The sequence below is a fragment of the Suricata suricatta genome, chromosome 12 (genome assembly GCF_006229205.1).
Source record: "Suricata suricatta isolate VVHF042 chromosome 12, meerkat_22Aug2017_6uvM2_HiC, whole genome shotgun sequence".
NCBI lineage: Eukaryota > Metazoa > Chordata > Mammalia > Carnivora > Herpestidae > Suricata > Suricata suricatta.
In genome coordinates, this window is record NC_043711.1 from 29,094,298 (window position 1) to 29,113,554 (window position 19,257).

At 39.1% G+C, this 19,257-nt stretch overlaps 1 long non-coding RNA gene across 1 annotated transcript in view; it reads right to left on the bottom strand.

Annotated features, from left to right (window-relative positions):
- Nucleotides 1-19,204, bottom strand: part of LOC115273667 — a 51,202-nt gene extending 31,998 nt beyond the window's left edge. The window contains exon 1 of the long non-coding RNA XR_003900890.1: nt 19,075-19,204. This is a non-coding gene — a long non-coding RNA (uncharacterized LOC115273667). The remainder of the gene's footprint in view (nt 1-19,074) is intronic.
- Between the last annotated feature and the right edge of the window lie 53 nt (nt 19,205-19,257).

Below are 19,257 nucleotides of genomic sequence, written 5' to 3' on the forward strand. Positions count from 1 at the left end.
AATGTCAACAATAGCCAAAACATGGAAGGAGCCTAAATGTCCATCACCTGACGAATGGGTCAAGAAGATGTGGTATATATTCATGATGGAGTACTACATGGCAATGAGAGGGAATGACATATGGCCCTTCGTAGGAAAGTGGATGGACCTTGAGGGTGTCATGCTGAGTGAAGTAAGCCAGGCAGAGGACAGAAACCATATGTTTGCACTCATAGGTCTAGCAGGAAAACAAGAGAGACCTAATGGAGAACCAGGGGGAACGGAGGAGGGAGAGAGAGTTGGGGAGAGAGAGGGATGCAAAACTTGAGAGACTATTGAATGCTGAGAATGAACCGAGGGTTGAAGGGGGAGGGGGGAAAAGAGGTGGTGGTGATGGTGGAGGGCACTTAGGGGGAAGAGCACTGGGTGTTGTATGGAAAACAATTTGACAATAAAATATTATGGAGAGAAAAAAAAGAGATAAAAGAGAATATGTTTAACAAATGTATTCAAAAAAGCATATCTAGAGACTTCAAGAACAAAACTATGTTGGGGCACCTGGGTGGCTCAGTCAAGCGTCTGGCTTCAGCTCAGGTCATGATCTCATGGTTCATGGGTTCAAGCCCCACGTCGGGCTCTGTGCTGACAGCTCAGAACCTGGAGCCTGCTTTGGATTCTGTGTGTGTGTCTCTCTCTAAGCCTCCCCTGCTCACACTGTCTTTCTCTCAAAAATAAATGAAAACATTAAAAAATTAAAAAAAAAAGAACAAAACTCTTAATTAATCTCCTTTAAAAACCAACCAACTTAATCCTGTCAATCTTCCTTGGAATATTCAATGGTTTTCTTTCTGTATCACATCAAACATTAACTTTTGCCTTATAGATGTCATAATTCATCCTGTTACTACTACCATTTATCCAGCCTTCTATTTCTTCTCTTCAGCTCATATCTCTATGCTAAGAAGGTCCAGTCTATTCACTCACTGGTGCAAAGGCTGTTTCATTCCTGCACTTAGACATCTGCCAGTCACTCCTCTCACCTGGAATTCCCTTCTCTTCATTCCTATCCAATGCTCCGATTTCTACTGGAAACTGTTTCTGATTAGTTAACCTGGAAGTTTTAATGGTAAGATGAACCACTTTGGATCCTACACTCTTGCTTTGACAACCTACCCTAAATCTGTTCTTCATCTTGTTAAATAAGAGTTGTTCCTGAGAAGTTAAAGTGGTGGGTGAAGAATGAGAACATGAGATATGTCTTACCCTATAAGGAGAAATAAGCACAAAAAGGTACAATGGCCAACACTCCTCAAAAACCTTTGGATGGGGAGCTCCTGGGGGGCTAAGTTGGTTGGGTGTCCAGCTTCGGCTCAGGTCATAATCTCGTAGTTTGTGGGTTCAAGCCCCGTGCCAGGCTCTGTGCTGACAGCTCAGAGCCTAGAGCCTGCTTCAGATTCTGTGTGTGTGTGTGTGTGTGTGTGTGTGTGTGTGTGTCTGCCCCTTCCTCTCTCTCTCAAAAATAAACAAAAACATTTTTTAAAAAAAGTTTTGTTTTTTTTTAAAAAAAGCTTAGATAGAATTGTGTCCATTTAACATTATAGGCTGATGAGTAGAAAATCTCTCAATTATGACCTCAAGAGCGGGGGGTTTCCAGTAACAGAGATGTATAAAGAAAATGTATGATGACTAAAGATAATTTATTTTCCTAAGTAATATTTTTAACATTTGTGTCAGTTTTTTTTTCCAAAATAAGAGTAATGTTTTGCATAGAGAACACTCAAAAGAGTCTATGCAGTAGGAGTGGGTTGGAGGTCAGCCCATCTTTTAAATGTGAAGCCAGACTTCAACCAAGAATTACAATACTAGGAAAAGACCAACTATCAAGATTTTTATTTTTAATGTTTTATTTATTTTTGAGAGAGCGCCAGTTGGGGAGGAGCAAAGAGAGATGAGAACACAAGAGCCAGGGTGGGCTCTGCACTGAGAGCAAGGAGTCCAAGGCCAGGTGAGAACTCATAACCATGCAATCATAGCCTGAGCCAAAGTCGGCCGCTCAACCAACTGAGCCACCCAGGCACCCCAACTATCAAAAGTTTTAATATTTATTGAACATGTGGGGATTTTTTAAGCTTATTTAATTTGAGAGAGAGCAAGCAGCCTAGGGGCAGAGAAAGAGGGAGACAGACTTCCAAGCAGGCTCCACACTATCAGCACAAAGCCTGATGTTGGGCTCCAACTTACTATGATATCATGACTTGAGCTGAATTCAAGAGTCAGATGCTTAACCAACTGAGCCACCCAGGCACCCCTATGGACATGTTTTATATGCCTACCTAACCTATTCGAAGCCCTGTAGAACACAGAAATTAAAATTAAACGCAGTCTCTCTCTATACACACACAGAACAAAAACACACACAGACCTGAATGTTAAGTAACAATACATGATACTTTATCGTTAGGTCCCAAATAGACCAGGATTATTAACTTAGCACCGTGAAGGTCAGAGGAAAAGTTTCAGGGAAAAAAATGACACTAAAGCTGAACCTTTAGAGATAAAATAGATTTTGAGTGACCTTCTGCTTATGTGAATATTGGTGCAAGTTTTAAACAAAATTTTCATGTAAAAAAAATGAGATGAACTTGGAAAAGGAGGATGTACTCTATACCATGGAGTGCCTTAAATATCATGCTAAAGAGCTAAGACTTGACTTTGCATGAAGGTGAGAGCCACTCAAGATTTAGGTAGGTCAATAACATCTCTGGGGCACCTGGGTGGCTCAGGTGATTAAGCGTCTGACTCCTGATTCTGGCTCAGGTCATGATCTCATGGTTTGTGGGACCAAGCCCCACATGTGGCTCAGCACCGACAGTACAGAGCCTCCTTGGGATTCTTTCTCCCTGTCTGCCCCTCCCCTGCTCCCGCACATGTGCTTTCTCAAAATCAGCTTTTTAAAAAAAATAACATTACTGCCAAAAAGAGTATATAACAGACTATTTTTCTAGCTCAGTCCAGTTTACTCACAAAATTTTCCTGAAAACACAGCTCTTCTCAAAGATAGAGCTGTATTTTCTCATACATTTTTAGGTAAGGTTCATGGATGGACCTCAAGGGTGTCATGTTAAGTGAAATAAGTCAGGCGAAGAAGGACAGATACCATATGTTTGCACTCATAGGTCTAACAGGAGAACAGGAGAAACCTAATGGAGGACCAGGGGGAGGGGAAAAGGGAAAGGGAGTTGGGGAGAGAGAGGAACGCAAAACCTGAGAGACTATTGAATGCTGAAAACGAACTGAGAGTTGAAGGGGGAGTGGGGGGAAAGAGGTGGTGGTGATGGAGGAGGGCACTTGTGGGGAAGAGCACTGGGTGTTGTATGGAAACCAACTTGACAATAAACTATTAAAAAAAAAAAAAGTGTCCCTGGGAGTGATTGCCCATTTTAAACACAAGTAGTATAGCTTCTTTTAAACAGTCAGTCCATCTTTTTCATACATCTGGGGGTTAAACAGTAGTATAATTTTGTGCTTTCAGGAATTGCCTCAAAGTCCAATAGACTTGTCAATTCTGCCCTTCTGATAAACTTAATTCTGTTGGTTTAAAAACATTTTAACATTAACTCAGGCAACAACAGATGTTGGCGAGGATGTGGAGAAAGACAATCTCTTTTGCACTGCTGGTGGGAGTGCAAACTGGTGCGGCCATCCTGGAAAACAGTGAGAAGGTTCCTCCAAAAATTCAAAATAGAACTACCCTATGGCCCAGCAATTGTACTACTAGTTACTGATCTTAGGGATACAGGTGTGCTGTTTCTAAGGGGCACATGCACCCCAATGTTTCTAGCACTGCTATCAACAATAGCCAAAGCATGGAAAAAGCCCAAATGTCCAGTGATGGATGGATGGATAAAGAAAATGTTGTGTGTGTGTGTGTGTGTACACACACACATTTATACACACACACACACACACACACACACACACATATATATATATATATATATATATATATATATATATATATACATTCATACATCATCCACAGACTTTATGTGCTCCGTAAATGTCACTCCCTGGGAGAGTCTTTTTTTGCCCTCCCCCAGTCAAAAATAATCCCTCTCCCCATCATTCTCTGTCCTCTTACCTTTCCTTTTACTTTTTATAGTTCTTACCTCTACCTGATACAAATTTGCATGTGTGTGTACATGTGTGTTGTGTGTGTGTCTGGCACATTTGCTTACATGTTTGCCATCCTCCTCTCCTGCTAGAACACACATTTCACAAGGGCAGGAACCCTATTCATCTTGCTGACTGCTGCACCTTCAATCCCTACAACAGCATCCCCTCCTATTCTGTTTAAGAGAATTGTAAAGTAAGTAAGATCTAGGCAGCCACTGTAGTATGAGTGGCAGAAGAGAAATTTCAAGTTTGGAAAGGGGTGCGGGACAAAACTAAGGAGATACTGTAAGTCATGGCTCTGGAACCTCCTTGCTATACTTTTTTTTTTTTTTAAGTTTATTTATTTTGAGAGAGAGAGAGAGAGAGAAGGAGAATCCTAAGCAGGCTTTCTGCTTTCAGCATGGAGAATGATGCAGGGTTTGAACTCATAAACTATAAGATCACGAGTTGAGCTGAAATCAAAAGTCGGGTGCTTAACAAACCTAGCCACTGAGGTACCCCCTCAGTTTTTTCAATTTTAGAAATTTGACCTTCTATATAGTACGATAGAATGTAAAAATGGTACGTTAAACATGCTTTGTACAACTACCTTCATGTAAATGACCTGCTAGATCATGCTATGATTTTTACATGTGGGTTACTGTATTAATATAAAATCTAATAGAAAGTTATTCTTTTAGGGGATGTCTGGTTGGTTCAGTTGGTTAAGCATCCGATTTCGGCTCAGGTCATGATCTCACGGTTCATGGGATCTCATGGGTTTGAGCCCCACATCAAGCTCTGTGCTGGCAGCTCGGAGCCTAGAGCCTGCTTCGGATTCTGTGTCTCCCCCTCTCTCTGCCCCTCCCCTACTCATACCCTGTGTCTCTGTCTCTCTCTCTCTCTCTCAAAAAATAAACTTAAAAAAAATAAAGTTATCATTTTTTAATCTACACTGTAATTTATATTTGAGGGTCACAATAAAATACTGGGGATGGGTTTCATAACATTTCAGATTGCTATAAGATAACTTAGGGTTCAGTGAAATAGGATCAATAATTATTGATCTGGTACTTTTCTTTGCATTGTATCTACTTACTGTGTATAATTCTTGGTAGAGAGGTAATTCATCAGAGACACAACATGGAGAAGAATTTGTTACATTTTATTTATTTTTAAGGTATTTTTATTTTTATTTTAGAGACACAGAAAGAGAGAGAGGGAGAGAGAGAACCCCAAGCATGCTCCATGTGCAGGGTGAAGCCTGATGTGGAGCTCAATCCCATGACCTTGAGATCATGACCTGAGCCAAAACCAAGAGGCGGACACTCAACCAAATGAGCTACCCAGGTGCCCCAAGAACTTGTTAAATTTTAAAGTGTTTTTACCACTGTTGAAATCAAGATTTTTCTTGAGTAGTTTTTATAGTTTTGTTTTCCTTGTGAACTCATTATTTCTTTGTATGACACAAGTAGCCTTAAAAAAAATGATTTGAGAGCATAGCAATGTAACATTCATTTATGTCCTGTGCTCCAGTTTTATTTCCAAACGCTATAAAATTTTAAGGTTCAAATGAATTTCTGACAGCTGTGAATCCATTCAGATTCCTTTTAAGAGCACTATTTTGTTTTCATTGATAGTTTAAATTTAGTCTGTTGAGAATACTTAAGTGACCTTAAAAAAGTTCTGTAGGAAAAAAACCCTCTTTTGTATCAATTTATTTCTCCACCAACTTTGCTATACATAAATATATCCACACAAAAGTTCCACCTTGATTCAAAGTAGACCACCTTTAAACAAAGTATGCATGGAAAAGGAATATGAAAATAGTAAACTCATCTTCCAATCCTAGGCGACATGGCAATTTTACACTATTTGATGCTGTAAGTCTGAAAAGTTTGACCTTTACGACAGAAATGCACTGGGTACTTGGCGCTGACACCTGCTGGCGGAGCAGGGGGTGAAATGGTGACGCTGCCGAGTTAGAACCCACGCTTTCTAGCTCTGGTTTTGCCGCAAACTGTTTCATCATTGGCAAGAAGGGAAGGCACTACTTTATTTCTCTAATTCACAGGATACTTGTGAGGGCCATATGAAATCGTGCCTGTGAAAGTGCTTTCCGAATTGAAAGATACTGTCAAATATAGAATTTTCATTTTTGAGTGGCATTCATGATAAAGTAGACGTATTTTATTAAGCTGTTCTTATTTAGTATCATTGGTAGTCTTGTAAAGTGTGGTAAAAATCTTATAAATTGTTTGACTTAAAACGTGGTTCTGTCTCATAGACTCATGATAGCAAGGCTCTGGTCTATTTTTGTTCTGATTTACTCTATGAGTATCCAGTTAATATCTTTTCAAAAATAGTATTTTCTCTCATCTCAGATTACTTCCGCTGTAAAGACTGATAAATTATGGGGTGCCTGGGTGGCTCAGTCGGTTGAGCATCCAGCTTTGGCTCAGGTCATGATCTCATGGTTCGTGGGTTCGAGCCCCATGTCAGGCTCTGTGCTGACAGCTCAGAGCCTGGACCCTGCTTCAGATTCTGTATCTCCCTCTCTCTCTGAATCTCCCCTGCTCATGCTGTCTTTCTCTCTCTCGAAAATAAATAAAACATTAGAAAAAATTTTTTAAAAAGACTGATAAATTCTAAGCTCGTTTAACAGGTGAATAAAGGTAAGAATAATAGAAAGTATAAAGAAAGGTAAGAGGACAGAGAATGATGGGGAGAGGGATTATTTTTGACTAGGGGGGCACAAAAAGGACTCTCTCAGGGAGTGACAATTACAAGAGCACATAAAGTCTGTGGATGATGTTCTAGGCAGACTGAATATCCGGTGTAAAAGCTAAGACAGGGCTGAGGCTGGTGTTCGTCAGCAAGATCAGACTGACTGTGGGGGGACACGGGGTAAGAAGGAAGGCAGAGAGTTAAGCAGTAACTGTGAAGCAAGACTTTGCACTCCACCAAGGAGTGTGGATTTTACCCTAAGGGCAATGAAAAGCCACTCAGGATTTGAGGAAGGGAGGTGAGAGTTCTGATTTATGTTTTAAAAAAAAATCACTCCAACTGTAGAGAAGACTACAGGAACGGGAAAAGTAGAAAAAGAATCATACATTTCTTTAGTACTTGAGTTTTTGTACCCAAAGTGGATGATTCGTGGTAATTCTATCAAAGCACCCCCGAAACATAACGCTATTCTTTGAGAATGAAATTTAAAAGAATCAAAATGGAAAGAAGGGGAAGATATCCATAGATAATATCCAGGAGGCTGATGGTTGATATGAAATTGACAACTTTCAGAAAGAGCCCAAAATCTAATTTAAGATAACTAAAGTGTAACCTCAAAGAAGTATGACTGAACTGTGTCATAACTAAAATACTTAGGCTAATTAATCTTATAGATGAGAGTTAAGATGGTGGAGAAGCAGGGGGACCTGGGCTTTCCCAGTCCCTCAAACACAGCTATACTGAAGTCAGATCACTTGGAACATGCAGGAAATCAATCTGTGGACCAGCAGAAAACTCTCCATGGTTGAAGGGAGACAGCATGGCAGGTGCAAGGTGCATCAAGTGAATCAAGGGAGAGAGAACCCTTTTCATGGAGAGACAAAAGAAAGAGCGGTGAAGAGTGCATGGCACCAGTTCACACAAGAGGAAATCCTCTCTGGACCACAGGTTGGGGAGGAAGAACTACTGAGTGTCACAGGTGTTTTTTGCTCACAGCTTTTGGAGCTAAAACTCGGAGTGTTTCAAAATGTGCAACTTTCTCTGGAGTGGAGCTGTGGTGTGCACTCCTGGGGAGGAGGGAGCCGGCCCCAGAGTGCATAGTGTGGTGTAGAGATCTCCAGGACACATTGGGAGAGAATGTTCCCCTTGCTGGAGTACTTTTGGAAGTGGGTATATTGCGTCCCCAAGGACAAAAGATGCCAGCAAAAGGCATTTCATAGGTGCACCAAGAGGGAATATAACCTTTGCTGCTTTTAGCAGCACTATACCACAGACTCTGTGCATTGTGCAGGAGTGGGACTGCTTTTCAGAGTCAAAGGACTTCAGGGAAAGCATGGAGAGGATCTATCATGCTAATGGAGGTCAAAATAAAGCCAGAGTAGCCATACTTATCTCAGAGAAACTAGATTTTTTAAAACAAAGACTATAACAAGAGATGAAGAAGGGCATTATGTCACCATTAAGGGGTCTATCAAGAAGAGCTAATATTTATAAATATTTATGCCCCCAACCTGGAAGCACCCAAATACATGAAACAGTTAATAGCAAACATAAACTCACTGGTAATAATACCATACTACCAGGAACTTTAAACCCCACTTACAGCAAGGGACTGATGACCTAAGCAAAAAATCAACAAGGAAAAAATGGCTTAGAATGATACACTGGACCAGATGAACTTAACAGATATATTCAGAACATTTCATCCTAAAGCAGCAGAAAACACATTCTCCTCGAGTGCACATAGAACATTCTCCAAAACAGATCACATACTGGGCCACAAGTCAGATCTCAACAGCTACAAAAGGATCAAGATCATACCACGCATACATTCAGGTAACAACATAATGAAACTCAAAGTCAGCCACAAGAAAAAATTTGAAAAGCACCCAAATACATGGAGGTTAAAGAACATCTTACTAAAGAATGAATAGGTTAACCAGAAAATTAAAGAAGAAATAAAACACATGGAAGCCAATGAAAATGAAAACTCAGCAGTCCAACTCCTCTGGGATACAGCAAAGGCAATCCAAGAGGAAAATATATTACAATTCAGGCCTATCTCAAGAAGAAAGAAAGGTTCCGAATACACAATCCAACCTTACGCCCAATGGAACGAGAAAAGGAAGAGAAAATAAAGCCTAAAACCAGTGGAAAGGAAATAATAAAGATTGGAGCATAAATAAATGATATAGAAACAAACAAAAGCAGTAAAACAGATCAATAAAATGAAACACCGGTTCTTTGAAAAATATAAACAAAATTGAGAGGTGCCTAGGTGGCTCAGTCAGCTAAGCATCCAACTGCAGCTTAGATCATGATCTCATGGTTTGTGAGTTCAAGCCCCATGTCAGGCTGTCTGCTGTCCACACAGTGCCCAATTCAGATCCTCTGTCCTCCTCTCTCTGCCCCTCTCATACTCACTCATGGGTGCGTTTGTTCTCTGTCTCTCTCAAAATAAATATTTTAAAAAAGGAACAGAACTGATAAACCCCTAACCAGACTTATCAAAAAGAGAAAAGACCCAAATAGATAAAATCACAAATGAAAAAGGAGAGATAACCAACACCACAGAAATACAAGTAATTATATGAGAATACGATGATAAATTACATGCCAACAAACTGGGCAATCTGGAAGAAATGAACAAACTACTAAAGACATACAAACTACCAAAAATGAAACAAGAAGAAATAGCAAATTTGAACAGACCCATAACCAGCAAAGATATTGAATCAGAAGTCAAAAATCTCCCAATAAACAAAAGTCGTGGGCCAGATGGCTTCCCAGGGGAATTCTACTTAATGTTTAAAGAAGAGATAATACCGATTCTTCTGAAACTGTTCCAAAAAATGGGCATGGAAGGAAAGCTTCCAAACTTATTCTATGAAACCAGCATTACTTTGACTCCAAAACCAGACAAAGAGGCTACTAAAAAGGAGAATTACAGATGAATATCTCTGATGAACCCAGATGTGGATGCAAAACTTCTCAACAAGATACTAGCAAGTCGAATTCAACAGTACATTAAAGTAATTATTCACCATGATCAAGTGGCATTTATTCCTGGGCAACAGGACTGTTCAATATTCACAAATCAACCAATGTGATATACCACATTAATTAAAAAAAGATAAGAACCATATGATTCTTTCAATAGATGTAGAAAAAGCACCTTGATAAAAGCCCTCAAAAAGTAGAGAAGGAACATACCTCAACATCATTAAGATGACCCATAGCCAATATCATCCTCAATGGGTAAAAACTGAGAGCTTTCTACCTAGGGTCAGGAAGAGTCTCACCACTGTTGTTCAACATAGTACTGGAAGTCCTAGCCTCCACAATCACACAACACAAAGAAATAAAAGGCATACTAACTGGCAAGGAAGGAGGCAAACTTTCACTCTTTGCAGATGACATGATACTCTATCTAGGTGGAAGACCCGACTCTTCCAAAAAATTGCTAGAAGTGAAAAATGAATTCAGCAACGTCACAAGACATAAAATCAACATACAAAAACTAGTTGTATTCCTATACACAAACAATGCAGCAGCAGAAAGAGAAATCAAAGAATTGATCCCATTTACCATTGCATCAAAAACCATAAGATATCTAAGAATAAACCTAACCAAAGAGGTAAAAGATCTGTATGCTGAAAACTATAGAAAGCTTGTAAAAGAAACTGAAAACTCAAAAAAATGGAAAAACATTCTATGCTCACAGGTTGGAAGAATATTGTTATAATGTCAATAGTACCAAGGTAATCTATACATTCAATGCAATCCCTATCAAAATAACACCAATATTCTTCACAGAGCTAGAAGAAACAATTCTAAAATTTGAATGGAATAAAAGCCCCTTAATAGCCAAAGTAACCCTGCAAGAGAAAACCCAAACTGGAGGCATCACAATGCCTGACTTCAAGCTGCATTACAAAGCTGTAATCATCAAGACAGTATGATGGTTGCACAAAACAGACGCATAAGGTTAATGGAACTAAACAGAGAACCAGAAATGGACCCACAAAGACATGGCCAACCAGTATTCAACAAAGCAGGAAAGAATATCCAATGGAAAAAAAGATAGTCCCTTCAGCAAATGGTGCTGGGACAACTGGAAGCAATATGCAGAAGAATTAACCTGGCCTATTTCTTACACCATACACAAAAATAAACTCAAAATGAATGAAAGATCTGAATGCAAGACAGGAAACTCAAAATCCTACAGGCAAAAACAGGCAGCAACCTCTGTGACCTCAGCTTTCAGCAATTTCTTACTAGTCATGTAAGGGAAACAAAAGCAAAAATGAACTATTAGGACCATCAAGATAAAAAGCTTCTGCACAGCAAAAAAAAAAAAAAAAATTCAGTAAAACTAAAGGCAACTGACAGAATAGGAGAGGATATGTGCAAATGACATATCAGATAAAGAGTATCCAAAATCTATAAAGAACTTATCAAACTAAACACCCAAAAAACAAATAGTCCAGGAAGAAATGGGCAAAAGACATAAATAGACACTTTTCAAAAGAAGACAGATAGCTGACATGAAAAGATGTTCAACATCACTCATCATCAGGGAAATACAAATCAAAACCAGAACGAGACACCACCTCACACCTGTCCGAATGGCTGACATTAACAACTCAGGAAACAACAGATGTTGGTGAGGATGCGGAAAAAGGGAAACACTTTTGCACTATTGGTGGGAATACAAACTGGTGCAACTGCTCTGTATGGAGGTTCCTCAAAAAACTAAAAATCAAAGTACCCATGACCCAGCAATTGCACTACTAGGTATTTATCCAAAGGATACAAAAATGCTGCTTTGAAGGGGCACTTGCATTCCAATGTTTATAGCAGTCCTATCAAAAATAGCTAAATTATGGAAAGGGCCCAAATATTCATCCACTGATGAATGGATAAAGAATATGTAATATATACACATGATGGAATATTAGTCGGCAATCAAAAAGAATGAAATCTTCCCATTTACAACAATGTGGATGGAACCAGAGTGTGTTGTGCTAAGCAAAATAAGTCAGTCAGAGAAAGACAACTATTACATTTCACTCTTAAGTGGGATTTAAGAAACAAAACAGAAGAACATAGGGAAAACGAAGAAATAGTAAGGTAAAAAGAGAGGGTGGGCCTAACCATAAGAGACTATAAAATATGGAGAACAAACTGAGCGTTGCTGGAGGGGAAGTGGGAGGGGGGGATGGGCATTAAGGAGGGCACTTGTTGGGAGGAGCACTGGGTGTTATATGTAAGTGATGAGTCACTGGGTTCTACTCCTGAAACCAATACTACACAGTATGTTAACTAACTTGAATTTAAATGCATTTCAAAAAATCAATTTTATAACATGCTATAAAAAAAATAACGAGCAGGGCACCTGGGTGGCTCACTCCGTTAAGCATCCAACTCTTGACTGGGACTCAGGTCACGATCTCATGGTTTGTGAGACAGAGCCCCATGTGGCTCTCTGTGGTGACAGTGGAGAACCTGCTTAGGACTATCTCTCTCCCTCTCTCCGCCGTTCCTCAGTCTGTGCGCATTCTCTTTCTCTCAAAATAAACAAACATTAAAAAAACCAATGAGCTAAAAAATTAGAGTGCTATACATTAAAGGTTGCAAACCATTGGTTTGATGTTGTGTGTTTTGTTGTTTTTTATTTCAAACAGTGGCTAATGCTGAAAAATGAGAAGATTTCACATGAACACCCAAATTTCCATCCTCCCGTGAAAACTCAGAAGCCCTGGCAACTCTGTATCCATGCAAGGTAACCATCTGTTAGAGATGGGCAGCAATTACATTGATCGTGATAAAATTCTAGTAGAAATGTCTCTAAAATAAATGGGAAAATTCTTTTACTATTTTTTAAGTTTATTTATTTGAGAGACAGAGAGAGAATATGTGTGTGTATGTGCACACTGGAGCAGGGCACAGGCAAAGAGGGAGGTGGAGAGAGAGAATCCTAAGCCAACTCATGACCAACAGCTGGGAGCCTGACATGATGCTCAAACCCACCAACCTAGAGATGATGACCTAAGCAGAAATCGAGTCAGATGCTCAACCAACTGAGCCACCCAGGCGCCTGTCAATTCTTTTACATCTATTTTTTTTTTTTTTAGTAACACAGGACTGTTTTTATGCTATTTGAAAAGAAAAGAGAAAAATTTATCCTGTTGCCAACTGAAATATATTCAACAAGCATTTATCAAGAGCCTCCTATGAACCAACCCCCACTATTAGAAGTTTGGAGCCTAACTCCAAGGGCATAAGAACTCTCTACAATGTGATCACATACATCTCTTGGAGAGCCTACTGAACATTTATTCTACCAACTGAAAAGGCAACTGCTAATTCCAAGATCTGAGTTGTTCAAAGTCCAGCTTCCATTAGGCTGCCCCAAACCTCCACACCTTTGTGGCCGAGAAGCAGTTCACCCCTGCCTCCCTGAAGGCAAGGCCACCAAGGTTTTAGAACTATATGGCCTGGGTGCTCAGATACAGGCCCTCTGTTGCCCTGGGCAGTGGGTGTTGCCTATGCCATAATCTACTGTGTGAAAACAGACTCAGGTCACAAATTGCTAAATACAGGAACAAAAGTCAACCAGGTAAGCCCTCTTGAAAGAACTTAGTTATTTAATATAAGTCTGCAAAAAAAAATTTTTTTTTAAGATGCCACATCCTTTCCTCTTCTGAGCCACCTGAGATGTCCTTTAAGTCCTATTTATTCTATTCGCCAGTCACCCTATCACCATCCAGTAATCATATATCAGAGATAGTTGTGTTCTACAAATGTCTCCGACATAGAATCTACTCTAAGAGCTGAGACCATGAGATGAGAACAAAGTATGATCTGACAAGCTTTTGCTTTCTCTCGTAAATACAAGAAACATAATTTAGTACCTCCCAAAACACCAAGCTAATGAATTAAATACTTACAGGTATAAATATGTCAAGTAAAATACAGTCGCAAATGTACATGTGGGGAATAACTTTGCCAGCATTTGGAATGGACTTACACAGAACACATTTCCTCATGAAAATAGGCTTTACTTATATTTTAACATTTCAAGACATTAAATATGTAATAGTTTTCCCAATGGCATATGGCTTGAATTGATATTGGTAAATAATTGTACATAAAATAAAACTACACTGAATGAGATGTTAGTAAAAAATGACAAAATAGAGGCAGTAAAACCATTGCACAGGTGTATGCCATATTACCAGTTGAAAAAGAAATCTTGCAATTACAGGCCAACACTATTTACTTCACTTGTGTGTAATTACATTTTATACATGTTTGTTTAGGAATATCAATCCAAGACATCATTTTGAGAATATAATTAACTGGATTGTAGAACAGAATGTGCGCGTGTTTTTACTATTTTTGTGTTTCTATCTTTCAAACAAGTTGGTCTTTGTTAGCTGTGTTTAACTGCCATCTAGAGTTAAAATGAATCCATTTCTTTTCCCTTCTAATACTCTTCTTCAAAATTTTAGACATATAAGCCAACATGTTTATGATTTCATATCAAACAAATACAACAAAATTGTAAAAAGGCAACTTTATCCAATTTTTCAAAGTACCATTAATATTTCCACCAGCTGCAAATATTTTAAGTTGAATGAAACTTGAAACTCGCATTTAATCTAATTAAAACATTATTTTTTGAATGTATAAACAGATTAGTAATCAACCTAATACCCATTTGGACTCAGGGAAATTCATTAGAATCTTGAAGAAAATTAATTTGTCATCTCTCTCTATGGCTTTCTACTTGTATTTTTTTCAGAGCCCAAGAAAAGCAGACCCTATATAAAGATAATCAGGAATCATTTCATGTTGTTATCCTCTCTGAAAAATATGACTATAAAAATGGGCCAAATCCCAAGTGTATATTTAACTAGAGTTTTCAAAATTCTTACATTAAAAGTAACATTTATATTCAAATATGAGGTTTGTAAGAACAAGCCATCAACAGAATTAAACTCAGCTTTCAATTTTATAAAGTCATTTCTGAAAAGCAATACCCAAGAGAAAAAAAAAATCAGGTTTGAAAGACCTGATGCTCTAGCAAAAAAAAAAAAAAAGAAATGTATTCATATGAAAGGCTCAAAAAACTAGGTAAGACATCATCTCATGCTCTTCTCATATAAATGAAGGATTTGGGTGATTTTTAAAAAATGATCTGTCCCAAATGCATTAATCAACAGCAGACTTTTCTCACAATATTTTTACACACCATTAGATCTTGAAACAAAGAAGTGGCACTGTAGTAAAACTGCAACTCTGATTCTTTCAAAGGAAATTGTAAGTTTTCAGGGAGAGACAGCAAACAAGAATGAAAATCACGCTAGTGCCAAGAGCCTCCAATTTTTTTTAGTAAACAGATGCAGAGCATCAAAAAAAAAAAAAAAAAAAAAAAAAAGTTGGGAACTGTGGAATACAGTGCTCCAAATAGTCAAGTATGTGTTGAGAAGGTTTTTAATCGTTTACTCAATAGTGAACTGAAAGAAGTTGTTACAGGATTTTAAGAGCACAGCTGGGGAGGGTGGGAGACACGGAAAAAATAAATCAACAGGCAGAAGAACTATCCAGACAAAATTCCTATTTCACAAAAAAGCCTGCATTAAAGAGTTAGAGAGAGACTAGTGAGTAAATTGAAAGGCACTGGGAAATCAAGAAGCCAGGATTACCACCCCCCCCCCCAAATTCGTTTTAAATTATACACAGCTGGAAGGGTGTCATTTAAGACAAAAGGATTGTGTGAGCTTTAAATTACTGAAATTAGGGGAGAAGAAAATATACATATTTTACTATGTATACAAAATACAAGTGATTTGCTAAGAATTATCACATGCTTTCAATTTATAAATTCTAATGCGTTCTCAAGTGAATTTTAGAACTAGTGAGGTTTTTAATTTTCTCTCCCAAGAAGGAAAAAGCTTATGCAAATTCTCACTGGAAATCTCTAGGAATGAGCAGTTTTATCAGCACAGTCTTATTTGTCTCAGCCAAGAATGTCTACAATGCAGGCACCAGCTGTGATAATGACTTGGCTATGGCACAGTTTTATCTGATTAGACCGAGATTGATAGCTGATTCATTGACAAAAGATCCCTGAGAAGTAGCTGGTTGAAAATTCTCTTTGATCAAAATCCATCCAGGGCCAATTTAAAGCATTTCAGAGATACTCTGAGCATAGAATATTTTTCCATAGTGCAATGGACCATCTACAACTCTGGAAAAAGATAAAAGTTCAATGATTATATTTAGAAGTGAAGAAAAGCAGAAATACAAACAATTGGACCCACTGTGCCAAATTTCATCTGGGATTTCCTGAAGCAAGGGGAAAAAAAACCTAACTCCATTTCAGGCATAAGTACTTCACTTTCTTATTTGTCTATCCCCCAGAGTACACCCAAAGGAAGTCTAAAATGATGGCCTCTATATAAACCGTAACCATAAACCTCTGTATAAAACGTGTAATTTACTGTTAGTAATTTCAACTCTGAAACTGTCAAGGGTTCTGGGATTCTTTTAAGTATTTCTTACTCTTTGAAGCTTGTCCTTTCTTTTTCTTCCTCAAATCTCCCTATTTCTATTCTTTACTTACCAGTCTCACCTTTCCTAATACCTCCTTTTATTACTGTCAAACCTCTATTTTCTAAATCTCCGACGCCAGATATAAAATCTTCAAAATTGGGAGAAATGAGGAGAAAGCACCCTTCTTAATGCTTCCTTTCCACTGGCCCTCGTCCCAGACACAGTCTCATGCACACACTTCCATAAGGCCTTCACTTAAAAGACTTCACACCCCATCTTGCCACCTGATACACCCAATTACGAAAGCAGACCTCCAAATTCCACCTAGTTTTCAAAATCCACCGTAGCCTTCCCAAATGTTACCTAGGGGTGCCCGGGCGGCTCAGGTGATTGACAGTCCAGCTTCAGTTCAGGTCATATCACAGTTTGTGAGTTCGAGCCCCACATCTGGCTTGCTGCTCTCAGCCCAGAGCCCAGTTCAATCTTCTGTCTCCCTCTCTCTCTCATAAACAAGTATTTGTTTAAAATGTTATCTAGACTATTCCGGCTTTTGGTGCTCTTTCTTCTCAAGCACTCGCATAATCTGCAGAATACTTTTTAGTTACACATTATGGACATACTGTACATAATTACTCATGATACTAACAACAAACAAGCCGGGGCTCATTTACTTACAGTTATGATCATAAATCAGATCTCTAAACCTCAGTTTTCTCAGCTATAAAAAGGGGGATCGTAAGTAAGATAGCAAGCAACCCTGTCTTGCCCACAAGGCTGTTATGAGGAGTAGATGAGGCAAATCACACCCAGCGCCTAGTACAGAATGAACAGTCAACGAAAACGAGTCATTATTACACTGTCAGCCAAAATCCTCTAGCTTTTCGTGTAGACCTTAAGAGCCCTCTAGGCTTCAGAGGGCAGAGACTACATCTTAGAGATAGTTAATAAATACATCTTTACAGAATTTATGGCTGAAGAGAACAGGGCTTTCTAAATAATGAGGCTAAGGGGACAATTTTAGCATGGTGATGGGCAGAACTATATCAAGGTTAGGAAACACTAACTTCCCTGCACATTTACAGAATGCCCCATTATGAGCCAGGCATTACTTAGTAGGTTCCAATCATCTGTGTGGTCGACCATGAATATCTCACTCCAAGAAGTACCAAAACCTACCTAATAAATACAGATGCTGTGCGTTAACACACACAGACTGTGCAACTGCCACAGAGTCTTCTTCCCCAACCAAGTCTCTACCAGAAAACACCAACTGGAGGCTGTCACGAAGAGGGGAGCTATCACAGCACATCTTTGAGTAGAGAGGAAGTACTTTTACGAACACTACAAAATAAATTATCAGTCTCTCTAGATAACCCTTAAGTATCATGAGGTATTACTGATTTCTGTTCTCCCAAAAATTGCAAGACAATTCTAAGGTATTCCTTGATTCACTCCTACGGAAGATGATGACCTGAAGAAGCTAGATTCAAAGTCAAAAGAGCTGGGTTTGTCCCACTTGTGTCACTAGGCAACCTTACATAAAGCAGGAGATATGAACAAAGTTTGTTTTAAACAAACAACATACAAATGCTGTCATGTACAGCCTCTAGGTTCATGCAACCCGTTACCAACTTTAAAAAAAATCCCTACTTGTAAGTTTACGTAAAAGGTAAGAATGCCTTGTAACCATGCAAGAGCCTTACTTCATTCCTAGAACAAGGGCCAAAGGTCTATTTTTCATGTTTATGAAGTAAGGGTATGGGACAGCTACATCAAAGGTCCTATCAACTGAAGATAACTCTCCTAAATTATAATGTTTCAAGGCCATTTTAGTTGCTGAGGATACAGCAGGAAGAATCAAAAACACCTGTTCTTAGGATGAACAACAGTGGTATGATGTTGTGTTCTTGAATAAAGCAGGAGGAGGATAAAAAGAGAAGAAAGGGAGTTGCTCTCTTACACTGGAGGTCCAAGGGAATGGTTCTTTGAGGAAGTAGCACTGAAAGGTGAAGAACTGAGTCTACCTGAGTTTCTAAAGAATGGGTTTTCCAAGCAAAGGAACCATGAAGTGCCAAAGTCCAGAAGCAGGAGCAGAGTTTCAGGGAAATATTATGGGAGGAAAAAAAATACAAGACCCCTGGACTAGAATCCTAGCACTTCGTCCTTTACTCAGTAACTTTAGGAAAAAACAACTTTACCTCTCTTGAATCTGCTGCTATCTCTGAAATTAAGGATAGTACCTCGCATCTCACCAAGTTATTTCAAAGGAGGAAAAAAAGGTTTAAGAAACCACTTCAGAGCCCTGAAGGATTATTTCCAAGTGTGAGTCCTGAAGGCCATGGGACATTTCATAAAAGCTCTACTAGCTTCAAGCTACAACCGAAATAAATAGCCAAGCTTAATTTGCTCCTCTGTCAAATGAGGATAATGGTTCCTACCCAGCCCGGCTTTGTGGGGAAGGCCCTAAATAATCCACATGAACACCGCGACCAGCACACGGACCCCTCAGAAACGTTACCGATTAATATTACTGTCCCTAGAGGGTGCGGGCAGGGGCTCAGCTCTTCTGCTCAGCAACGGACCACCAGGGTGAAGATCTTTGAATTAAAGTGCTTTTACCCACTGTAATGACCAAACACTATGGAGTACCTTGCAGAGTGTTTTCCCATTTCCATACTCTGTGACTTTCTAGCTTCCCTCTCTGACGCCTTTTGAACAATCAGGTCTCATTTTAAAAGGCCTGGAGATTGAGCTACCGCCAAACACTTCCGCAGGGCTGGAAGCTACTGCTTTGGAAACACTCGCACGCCAGAGGTCCGCCTTTTATAGCAA